Source organism: Helicoverpa zea, chromosome 4 (genome assembly GCF_022581195.2).
Source record: "Helicoverpa zea isolate HzStark_Cry1AcR chromosome 4, ilHelZeax1.1, whole genome shotgun sequence".
Taxonomy (NCBI): domain Eukaryota; kingdom Metazoa; phylum Arthropoda; class Insecta; order Lepidoptera; family Noctuidae; genus Helicoverpa; species Helicoverpa zea.
Window position 1 is genome coordinate 4,180,583 of NC_061455.1, and position 13,370 is coordinate 4,193,952.

Below are 13,370 nucleotides of genomic sequence, written 5' to 3' on the forward strand. Positions count from 1 at the left end.
CTACTCAGTAAATAAAGAAAGTATATTATTTTACTATTTATTTATTAATAATACACTGTCCCACGAATTAACTATACCAAGTGACGTAAATATGAGCAGCATAAGTACTGGGCACGGACTGCAGCGGCAAGATTACTGCAGATTAGCAGTAAGACCGTAATCCTGCGCCTGCCATCGCACGCTGAACTTGACCGAGAGACGTGTGTGTATGACGTAACTTACCATGTTAGAAGTTTGATCATCCTGGGATATTATGTAAAAGAAAGTTTAGGCAGGAAATATGTATTATGTATTTATAATCAAAACTAAAACACTGTCCCATACATCAACTATACCAAGTGACGTAAATATGAGCAGCATAAGTACTGGGCACGGACTGCAGCGGCAAGATTACTGCAGATTAGCAGTAAGACCGTAATCCTGCGCCTGCCATCGCACGCTGAACTTGACCGAGAGACGTGTGTGTAGGTATAACGTAAGTTACCATGCAAGTCGTTCGAACATCGTGGGATTTTATTTCAACCCGAAAAGTAAAATAAAAGTTCAATCTTCCTGAAAAAAGTTCTCAATAAAGATAGAAGCACTAGGTATATGTACTAATTTAGTAAATACACAGGTACAATTTTTTTCTGTTCATAGTCAGTATTTAAAATGAGGCTCCATTTTGAGGATATTCTTACGAATGGAAATGGAAATTGAAAAGTAGGTATATGGCGATTGCACCTACATATTCAGCACCCAACAGTACTAGGACATCCAGGTAGCAAGAAGTTACCGATGTAGCTTGTTATAACGTAGATGCATTAAAGTATAATTCGACCGCAGAGAAATTTAAAAAAAATGCCAACAGATAAGTATCTATATATTGCAATTTCATCAACTTATCGCCACTGTTTAGATATTATGATCACTGAAGCATGAAGTTCAAGATTTGATGGATTGCTGAAACGTATTGGTTATCGTGTAAAGTTTTAAATTATTGATTGATGTATTTATTACCTACTCCATAAAACAATAATGAATTCCTCATTTATCGCACGACGACATGGGGAAAAATTATAAATAATACACACTTAAGTAGTAAAAAAATACATAGGAACACAGCAGCCCTGCTTATCAGCAAAATCAGAAAGGTTTTTCCAAAAGTTCTTCTAAACCTTCTACGAAAACTAGACTTTTACGGGAATAATATCTAAAGGTATGATTATTGACCCACCTCACCATATTACATACTTATACCTCCTACGTCACTATCACATTTAAAAAAAAAACAAATTAACACAATTACATAACACTACGTCATTTGACAAGGTTCGGATTAGCGGGTTGCACCGTTATCAGGACAATAAATGAATAATAAATCTAAACTCTTATCACTGCCACTGAGTTTGGCGGCTAATACCATCGTATCAACTTCTTTAACCGACGTCGTTTGTGTATTTTTAAATGTCATAAGTAATTCAGTTGGGGAATTACAGTGCAATAATAGGATGAGAAGAAAACAATCTTGTTACTTGTTGCTAATAATGGATATGTTATCAAAATAGTTACCTATTTTTTTGCTACTGTCACCTTTAGCCAAAATTAATACTTATAAGCCTAAACAGCAGTCAAGTAAAGGCGCAGTCCGCAGGAGTGTCACTTATTGACTTCCTCGGTGTTTCAGATGGCAGTTAAAATTGGTAGATCGCCGTTAACATTCCAAAATCATTGGTAGGTAAACGTACCAATACTCGTCGGATTTCGGAAATCACCGACTTTGAAGCGCCACTGTGTGTTAAATATTTAATAGAAAGTGAAAATTTTTGCATGACGTGATAGAGTATTTATTCGTTATTCTAAGTAATTAATGTTTTTTTAATAATTTTCATGGGTTTATGTACTTATTAAGGCAAAAGTAAAAAAAAGGCGATTTGTACCAATAGTCGTCTGATTTGTACGGATACTCGTCAAATATTCCCAGTACTCGTCAACTTTTAATGCTAATGTAAACTCTCTGCTCTTGAACATAAGGTTCAAGTTATTTACATTTTTTTGTGCTTGAATTTGTTAAGCATACTTATGCCTTTTAAACATTAGGTAGATAGATAGAAAACCAAACCCCTATTTAGAATAGCAGGTCATAATCTGTTAGAAGAGCAGGTATTCAATAAAACAGATACACAGTTGCATTTTAATTAATATTCCTATCTAACAAACGCTTGGAATCACAAAATCAGTCTATAAATAAAATATATTTCGTAATCAATCATATAACCATGCAGTCATGTGCATATGTAGCACGAGTAAAATTATTACTATTAAAATATTTAAGAAAGAGTTTACTTATACTGTCGCCCACCTCCGGCCGGCCGGAGTGAAGCATGACGGCAAGGCAAGCCAAGAGACGGGAGACCTATCCCCAGGTCTCCCGTCTCTTGGCTTGCCTTCATTAGCCGACCAGAGTGGAGTCGCTAGAGCAGGGTTAGCAGCCCTGCTCGGAGATTAGGTGCCTCGTGGTGTGGGCCGGTGGTGCTGGACCCACAGGGAGCGCGTGATCTGCATTTAAAGTCCGCCGCGGTATCCTCACCCTTCAGCCGCTCATGTACCTGTTGCCCTCTTGTTGCGATTTAGCAACTGATTCCCGGGGGCCCAGTAAGTGAGGTGGCGTGTCTCCACCTGCCATTTTTACATGTATTTAATACATTGTCATCGGCAGGTGCCATAGTTCCCGTAGTTTCCCCATTCCTAGTCCATTATATTAGCATTCCATCACAATAAAGGGCTTCAGCGTGTTGGCTTCGGCCCCACGTTCGCATTCCAAAAATCCGGAACTCTGTAGTCCCGAGGTCTGGAAGATATATCTAATAATAATCTTAATTAGCCCCGCAGGACATCTGAGGCGGATGACGGGGAGTAGCGACCCCGCGGGGCTATATATACCGAGTACTCCAGGGAGAGTATACTGTCCCTGTCCTGCTTCACTCCGGCTGGCCGGAGTGAAACATGACGGGGGATAGGTCTTCCGCCTCTGGCTTGCCTTCATTGGCCGTCCAGAGTGGAGTCGCTAGAGCAGGGTTAGTAGCCCGGCTCGGAGGGTAGGTGCCTCGTGGTAAGTGACGATTGGGCCGGTGATGCTGGACCCGCAGGGAGCGCGTGATCTGCGTTTAAAGTCCGCCGAGGTATCCTCACCCTTCAGCCGCTCATGTATTGCCCTCTTGTTGCTATTCAGTGACTGATTCCCGGGGCTCCAGTAAGTGAGCTGGCGAGCCTCCACCTGCCTTTTAACATATATTTTATACATTGTCATCGGCAGGTGCCATAGTTCCTATAGTTTCCTATATCCTAATCCACTAACATCTCAACGCAATAGCCTTGTCCTTGGGTTCATTTCTATAGTATATGTATACAGGGATAATCATCGGTTTTATGTCACCATTTCATTAAAGTTGTCTTAAATTTAGGGCGTTTTAAATTTTCTTGCTGCATCTGATGTTGTGGCCCTTTGATTTACAGCTTCTATGACTTTTGAAAGGCCCTCTTGCTTGCAGTTTCTTTCAGTCATAATCTGCTATTAAAATTACGATCATGCAATGACTAGGTACATACAATTTTAAATATAAAAATCTTACTTAAGATTACTCTTTACCCATCAATATCGAATACGACAAGCAAAGAAGTGACAGAGATGGAAGCTATGTCTTAGTTTTAAAACTGATTTTAAAACTAAGACGGCATGGCGTTAAGGCACGTTAGGGAGACGCGGTACAATACGCGTGACGACATGCAGTTATTTCGAACGAAAAGCGTAGTGTAAGAACAGTCAATTTTTGCCTGCCACAAATTGTAATCCAAGCGTAGTAGAAACAAAGGCTAGTGGTAGTTGTACCCAAAGCGGTAGATGTGTATCGCGTGTCCTTAATCGAATGGCGGAGGCCTACAGCGGCTAATATATACCTAAAAAAAAACACTCGTAGAAAGTGCATACTTATAGAAAACAGGGGATTTAGCCATTAAGAAACATATTAATTGAATCGAATAACATGACTGTGTACGTGCATCTAGAACCAGCAGAGTAAAATGTACCCCTAAAAAAAGCTTAAAAGAAACGCAGTTTTATCAACAAATGTAGTCTAAACCTTAAATATGTTTGTTCTAGAGAGTTAACAATTTTGTAAAAGTTCCGATATTAGCTATTTATTCGCATTTTGTACTGTAAAACACAAAATATCCTCATTATGACGAGTTTAGGTGCAATTTTTGAGCATGTCCCAGTAGTCGTCATAATAATTCTAAAATTGACGGGTTTTGGGTCAAATGGGAGTTTTAAAGTACTAATAGATGTCACATTAAAAAAATATATCTTCTATGTTAAAAGTATTCCAAATTGCATATTACATCGTTAGCAAATAAACTTAACTATCTCATTAAACAAAGAAACATACCACAGACCCCACTGGAGTTATGTAAATCAAAACACAAAACCACGTGCTGAGTTTCACTTTTGACAGCTGAACTTCACGAAAAAACTTTTTTGTTAGGGCACACACGTTTCGAATAACATATCTTGGACGCCATGACCGTTAAAACCCCGTATTGTCATTTCAATTGTGCAATATATTATCAACAATATGTTGACATATAAACCAGCCTATTTTAAGTTCAGTAGAAATAATAAATAAAAGTTTTTAGATTAATTGACGACTATTGGGGCATGACGACTTCACCCGCGTTTACCTTAGTCGTTGCGGCATTAAGTTCACCACAAAATCTGTAGCCACTGCTTCCAATTATGGTGGTTTCAGTACAGAATTAAACTATTGAAAAGCAATAATAAATAATCGTCCTTCATAAGAGTTATTAGGCAAGTTGATGTATGAAGAGTTCCTTAAAAAGAGTGTGTAAACATTTTCCTTCTCATATAAAAAGCCACGTAAGCGGTCCTATCGGATTCTGCTATCTCCTACACGATTTTAGGGTAAGTAGGTAATATTGTATGTGAAAACAAGTTCGATGTCTTACCGAACCTTATTGGTGAACCTAAGGGTCTTGTAATTGTGTTGTCCAATATCTTTATGCTAAGGTATAAGAGTTTACATGTGTAGGTGAGTAGGTGCTTGCTATGATCTAGAAGTACATAATTAGGAATGATTTGTACCTACACCTTTCTTCATCATATATTTTAAGTCAAATCTACTCAAGAAGCGGTTAATCGACAGAAACATATAAGATTTAATTTCATTCGTTATATAAATTCACTCGTATGAGAATAATGAAACTAAATCGGATTCTAACCAACGACGTAACGTTACTAGCAGATCTTTAGGTTTCAAATTAATTTATTACTTCATTAAAATCTAGAGTAGGTACATCTGCCTTATATTTCCTGGAGGTACTCACTAGAATATTGTCGAGATTAACATTGCGTTAGGACATCAATTGGTATATAAGAAGCTTTTTTTAATGTGTCTAAATCGATGAATAAAGGACAATTATTTGTGAAATAAGAGGTAGAATACACTTAATTATTCTCAATACCTAAAGAGCTAAACATTTGAAATGAATTGTAAATGATAAGCACAAACCGTCAGATTCGCGCCTCCTTACAAAGTAACACCGTCATGATGTACGCAAAACAATTTGTTTTCCCTCTTTTGTTTGAAGATGCCGCGCCTACATTACCCTTAATTTATTCCCTTTGAATATTCAAACCATTAGCTCCTCAATACTCGTTTAATTTTCTAATATAGGAATAGGAACTCGCAAGATAATATTTTGCTAAGATCTCAACCGATTGTAACGTCTCTGAGTGTGGTGACCACGATTTCATTCCCGAAATATTTAGGATTTGTTTTGTAGTTTTAACTGAAAATTGAAATGGTGAATGTTGAACTTAAGATGGATGAGGAATCTAATTCAGTTTAGAAGAAGGTGTGTTAAGACATACTTAAGACATGATGAAGTTGAAAATCAAAGAGCTATTCCGGAAATTCACCCGCACTTTATCGAGTAACTTTAGCTACGCAAAACCCTGCTATGACATTACATACTCATGTGGAACAGTTATATTCCATACTGAATGGGAAGCTTCAACAGAATATACCAAAATTTTCTCCACACTTCATGGTAAACCCAAAGTACGTAGCTCCAGAGATCCCTATTATTAATCATTTCGTTCCTTTAATGAATGTAAATTATGCAGATTCGGAGTCGGTATCACAATGGGAGCGATCTTTGGCTCCTCAAAGATGAAGCTTCCAGGACGTGCCAACGTGCCCTCATTCACAAAACGCCCTCTTTATTTTATTGAGATAAACAACAGAATACACAAAGCTTTTTAATAATATAGAAATATGTTAAAGAGTTACATAAACATTTTTGCAACACATTATAAAGTGAAATTTTATCGGGATAATAACAGGAGGAGGATGATGATAATTACAAAGTAATATTTTAGTACGAAACTTTGTACTTACCTGTAGAAATTAATACTATAAACAATCTTTCTTAATTGATGGTTAGAATATTTGATGTACTAATACGCGTTTTTAGTGCTTACATAAGTAGGGGTATATCTTTAAGTCCCGACGTGCTAGTGCAATTTTATGTTCTGGACTTCGATTACGTACGCTCTGCTTACAGGATGCACTCAGATACATGCTAAAAATGTCCTCATTGATAAAAATAATTAGGAACAACTATGCTCGCAAGCTCATTACTTGCGATCACTAATCGTTTGCATATTAGTATGTGCTTTAGTGTTATCTACGTGATCGGCACACATATAGGAGTGGCCTTATTCGGCTGATATCGCAACTCGCAAAATTGTGATGACGTCAGGGACGTTTAGGTAACTTATAGAGAAATGTAAATTCTCCAAAGATTTGTATTTATTTGTATTGCAAGCAAAAGTGTCATAACACGCATGTTACGACACTTTTCGACAATATTGTAATAGAATTTATGGATAGGTAGATACATAAACCAGAATACAACTGAGAGTTATCATCCAAAAAGGCCAGATATCTCCAGCTAGCATTAAATCGACTGTATGTATTGATGTCTAATGACTGAATAAATATTCATACATTGTCTTACAGAAAAAATGCAGACATAAAGTCTCTATTCCTTCTTTCTTACCAATCTTCTTTAAAAAAAGGGGTTTCCTACCAACATACTCTCACAAAGACCTAAATTAATAAGTCCCGAGGCTCCAGCCTCCAACTTCGCAAATTGAGATGTTATCTTTTAATGCGGTGCCGCCGGACAGTTGTTGATTTATTTACGGAATCGCCTTTCGTTACCAATGCGATCTTTTCTCAGTAATCGGGAAATAGATCAATGGGAGTGCTTGGAGGTACTCGATACAAATGTGTCTCTTAAGGTCAAAGATTCGAAGAAAGGCTGAAGATGGAGTTTCAATATGCTCTCTTACATATGTAGTATGATCTAAAAACACCGCCATGTAAAACCCCTACAGAACTACTACTTACAATTGATAGGAAAACAATTATGAAACCTAACGAGGATAAAATGAGTATTCTCATCTCACAAAGCGATCGTTTTATAGACAACCTTTGGATGAACTGAAATAAAAGTATTACAGGGCTATGCGGAAAGAACTTATCTCTTTGAATTTGACAGATATGTGTGTTATTTACCTACATTTATAGTTGTGTCGAATTTTTATTTGGGATCCATTTAATAACAAGTTTATTTTTTTTTATTTTTGTTAAAAAATGTAATATTTTAATGTCCATAATTTTATATATTTTATTACAATAAATTTTCAGCAATATAAGTTAACGACAACTTAACAACAATTACTGAGTCAAGACTAAGTATCATACCAATTTGCCAAATGACTTAACTGAAGAACTAAACCAAAATCTCATCAAATAAATCGCATTTACGACGCTAACCCTTCACATGCCACAGTATCCAAACTACAACGATTCCATTTACAACGTCTTTAAAACTATTAATTACTTATTTAATTCGCAGACACCGAGTTACATTAAGGGTGCATCTACACGGTACAGTCGCTTGCTTATGTTGAGGCACATGCGCAGGTTACATGCATTAAAACGTGTGGATCTAGCGACTCGAATCTGTACCAAAGCAAGATACCCATCCGTGTGCTCTGTTGCGTGCGCCCGAGCCACTTGCGCAGTTAACTTGCTCTAGCGACATGCACCGTGTAGAAGCACCCTAAAACAATTAATTAGTTATTTAATTCGCAGACACTGAGTTACGTTTAATTGCCCGCAGTTTCCATAAAGCAGGGGTTGTGCAGTCACGGTACTATCTAATGGGAGACAGGAGTCAATCACATAGGATCGTAAGGTTAGTTCCGAGGGTAGTTACTTCCACTACATATAATTACGATTGAATTTATGGCGTGTTTGTCGTATGGCGGACTTGCTTGTTTGTCGTTGATGTTTTGAATAGTGTATTGTACAGAAAAATCGCAGAGCAAAATTGTATCTTAGAAGAAAAATCACGAGGAAGATATCCTTAAAATAGGAAGATTTTAGAGATACAAAAAACATAAATCGGGAAAACCATTAAGCAGCAGTTAACAGGGTCTAATTAAATGGAAATAAATAAATAAAAATCAAGTCTTTCTTTCACATTGTCTTATTCAAAACAATGATAACGGAACTAAACATGCTAACAATATCAATCAAAGCAACGCTCCATCAAATTTAACTTCGAACAAACAAAATTGCACGTCATTGTAGTAGGGAATCCATAAATAACTTAATCCTAACACGCCGCAGAAAATCAATCTATTCCCCAAATGTGACAAAATTAGCGTGTAATATTTCCTGTTCGAATTATAAACGGTGTTATTTTCCCGCCAGTGTCCGGAGCGCGCCGTGCGAGGCGTGAGGCGATCTGAGCGCACGAGCCCGCCACGTGTCCGCCACGCGTCGACCAACCATCCCATCCCTCTTCTAGTATTTATTCTACAACTGTCCTCTCATTTAAGACTCGTGTCATCAGTGACAGACGCAACGCTCCGTGTAAATTCAGTTTAGATTTCATCGAACGCCCCTCGTCGCGACATTTACAAAGCAAATATCGTTCCCAGATTGCATTATTATTTAATTGTTTCGAGTGCCGCTCAAAGAGCAGTCTTGTTTGATCCATTATGCATCAAATATTGTTCAACTCTTGTTTCATTTTGTCTAACTGAAATTATATTTCATGTAAGATGAAATTATTCAAACATTAATTTATTTCAGAAATGTAGCTTTTAGGTTGAGAACTGATGTTTTTTCATTTGATAGTGTGTTAAGAACAATGTCACTCAAAATTTAATTACTAAATCACTAAATTTATTCAGAGCTCAAATATTTCGAGTTCAGATGAAAAATACCTCAAGCAACAACCTAGATTTTGTATAGAATGTAAGCCACATTAAAATGTTTCCAGCATCGTATAAAGTGCATATTTACGTTGTTTCCCAGTAATATCCGAAAAGCGATTCTCATGATGAAAGAGCGCGAACCTGGTGCAAAGTAAAGCAGCGCCCATACATCAGGCGCTCCATTCTAATGGTAATTCGGGATATACGCGCGCCCGATATTGTTGGCCGGTCCCTTCTGCCGTAACAAATGTTTATTTTATACACAACGCCACTAACAATAGTGTGCAAATACCTAAACACCGTAATGGTGGCGCGATGCGATTTAGATGATAATGCTCGGAGAAATAATAATGGGAGGCGTTGTGATTGTGCGTTGTTTACTGTGCGGTGCGCCCAACGGACGCGTGCTCGGTCTTGTGCCAGTGTGGCCAGCTTGTTTTGTTTTACGAAGACAAAAGTTTTGAGATGATGAGTCTAGGATTGATATAAGTAATCAATTTACCAGGTTATACAGAAGATATAAGTATGATGATTTTATATTGATTGCATCTTTTTAAATTGAATATACTTAGAAATCAGGGAAGTATCAATCGAAAGTATGTAAAAGAGTACGAAAATAATTAAATAAGTCGAAATCAGGGATGTTCAATAGGTACTATAAAAGTTTAATATATAAGTTTTATTATTACCCATATAAGGAAAACGTAGCGGGTACATAAGTAGGTAGGTACGTATAGAGTAAAAAGGTTAACGTATAATAATAACCACACCGTGATCCCCTTTTCAATGTCTTCTAATTCAATATTCCTACAACACAGAAAAGGCCTAAGTCTTTAACAAAGTCTTTAAAAACGTGGTTGTTGTTGTAATATATGTAGGTTCAGGTAGGCGAGTACGAGCGCCGCCTACATGTTTAATTTGATATTGTTTAAAGACGGTGCGCGGCTGACAGCCCTAACTCCCATGCATATTCATGTGGCGTGATTAATCATGGCGAACCTGCCTCCCTTCACACACCTACACTACATAGCGCTATATACTTTGTTTATTATACAAACACCCACAGCGATGTTCAAATTGTGAGTTATTGGCTAAAGCACGCCGCCTAAATTAGTTACGAGCGTTAGTGGTAATTTGTCCGCGAAATACTTCCTCAATTTTACGTTCCTTTTTCCTAATAAATTAAGATCGCTCGCAGGGATTTTATTTCAATTTTTCAACTGTAATGATAAAACACGTGGCTCCATTATTTCGCGTGAAGCGGTCATCGATCTGTGTAGGTATTGTTTCGTAGCGTTGACTACGCCGCGTAGCATTAGCTACGACAAGTTTTTACAAACCATTTGTCGAATGAAATATACTTTTATTCTTTCATTAATTAAAACAAACTAAAATACTACTAAATGGCATTTTAATCCCCCAGAATAGGATTCATCAATTATAAATAATTGACTACAAAAAACGGATGATTAATACATTCCTCACCCAGAGATTTGTCGCGTGCCCTAATATTTTTTGTTAGTGTAATAAAATAGTTAAAAGCGTTGGTGAAAAGTCTTTGATGAATTAAAAAAAGGTTTGATTAGCATAGGGAAGCAATAAAGTGTTGGTTGATGGTGCATCTGCCGGTGGGCGGACGGGCGCGCGATGCATGTCGCTTTTATGCTAATAATGACGCGTTAACCGCGATTAGCGAATGTTATACAGAGTCAATGCCGCGACTATACGCGAATAATTTATAGATAGTCAGCAATAAATGCCGAATAGATAACTCGTAACGGTACTGCCGAGATAATGCTGTGTTGTGCCTTTTTAGTCCCAGTTTTAATATTGTCTTGATATACCTATCCATGTACAAAATATAAATAATATGTATCGACAATCATAATATGCACCCATAATTTTATCTCAACAAAATCTACAAAAAATTGTCAAATGAAACTCATTCAAAGCGAGGGACGTTACAGTCTACAAATATGCCAGCTTATTCTGATGTGCAAATGAAAATCTTTGATGAATCTGAAACATAACAGAGAAAATATAGCAAGACAAGAGGTGTACGGCGTAATAGGTATGGGTCCAGCACTAATAATGGTTTTTAGGAAATTTCTACACGCATCTACGATATTGAACTGTACAATGAGGGACAACTTTGCAACAAAACAAATGCAATACGACGAATGGACGAAAAATGCTACAATCAAGATAGCAATCGAGCAATTGTCCTTACGGCAAGTATACAAGATCAAACATGTTATCAGTAATGTCACACAAAACGAGGCCGACACGTGACGGCGACGAGGCGGCGACGTCGTCGTCGATCGTGCGGCAATCCGTCAGCCGGTCCCGCGGGACGGCGGGTCGAGGGACGAGGAGAGCCCGATTAGTGTCGCTCACTGACCCAGCTAATTTGTGACACCGCACATGCAGCTTTTTGCAACTGCCAGTCAAACTCGTCTGATAAAACGTTAACATCGATGTTATTGTTCGTGTCTTTTTGATGCGTATATGTTTTTTAATCAAACTATATAAAAATTGCAAATTACTTTAGCTATGTTGGCAGGACGGATAATACGGATAAATAAATGTACTTAATGTGTTAAAAAAGAACGTTTGCATCTGCTAACAAATCATTATGTTTTGTATTATTTCAATCGAAAATAATTGACTACAGTTATTACACAACGCTCATCTACCTGTCCCTTACATAAAGTCAATAAGAGATCAATTTTATTTATCGTCGAATCTTTTAAACATCGCTCATCCAGACAGGATTACGCGCGATGCGACAAAAACTCGTACCGATGTAGGCATCATTTTTCCACTACGCTGAATCAACACTCGAGCCATTCATCGGCGCTATGAAAATAATGGATCGTTTATCTTTTTGTTTTTCCATTCCCAAACCTTTCGGTTTACTCGGTGTGTGAACGCGAATATGTCCGCTGACAGTATTCATTTATGCAACAACTAAAAGGATACGTACTCGCTGATATGTGAAATCACTATTTTGTTTGAGTGAGTTGAGCTCTTCAATTTTATTTTTGAGTATTCAGCTATGATATTGGATTGTTTGTTTGTAGATGTTTGAAATGAGTTTTTGTTGTTATGCTGTTTGTTGGAAAATATTGGATAGGAATTTAATTATTTTGTGCATTGATTGGCTTGGAAACTATTACCTTTAAACTAACTATTTACCACAAAAAAACACCTGTTACTATTACTGTTAGTTCAGTAGTTGATAAGCGATCTAATTACTAACGAATCTCAAAAAGCATTCTGTGTACCTACCAATTTATAAAATAATAATTATCCTCCTGCTCCTGTCTTATTTATTTATTTAAAACACCTTAAACTATCATTACAAGGTATACCATAATGCGACAGCTAAGAACTTAAACTAATATCTACTATTAACAAACTACACGATATGACCATGACAAAAAAAAGTTTTAAAAAATGAGTCTAATTACTAATAAGTAAATGACTAGATTTCTGCCCGCGGCTTCGACCGCGCCGAGTTCGGTAATATCGCGTTTCCAAGAGGACTCTTCAAAAGTCCAGGATAAAAACTATCCTATTTTCTTTCTCAAGGTCAACTCCTCTACCTCTGTACCAAATTTTGTTAAAATCAGTTCAGTGGTTTAGACGTGAAAGCGTAACAGACAGAGCTACTTTCGCATTTATAATATCTATTAGTAGACAGGAATTTTACTTCTGACATAATATAAATAGTAGTACTATATGTTTTTCTCAATGCCAGCCTGGAGTATGTCTGTCTTGTTTAGTATGTAGATATAAGTGTTAAATAACTACTGAACTGCCCCATATAAACAATAGCATCAACATCACGCTGAAAAACATTCAGAGAAAGACCACAGATTCAGACGTAAATTATAATTTGTGATATTAAAAGTTATTCATTAATCACAAATTTTATATTATAGCATAGTATTTTTGTTGTATTTTTAATGAAACTAAAACTCTCAAATCTAAACATCGTCATTTTTCACCC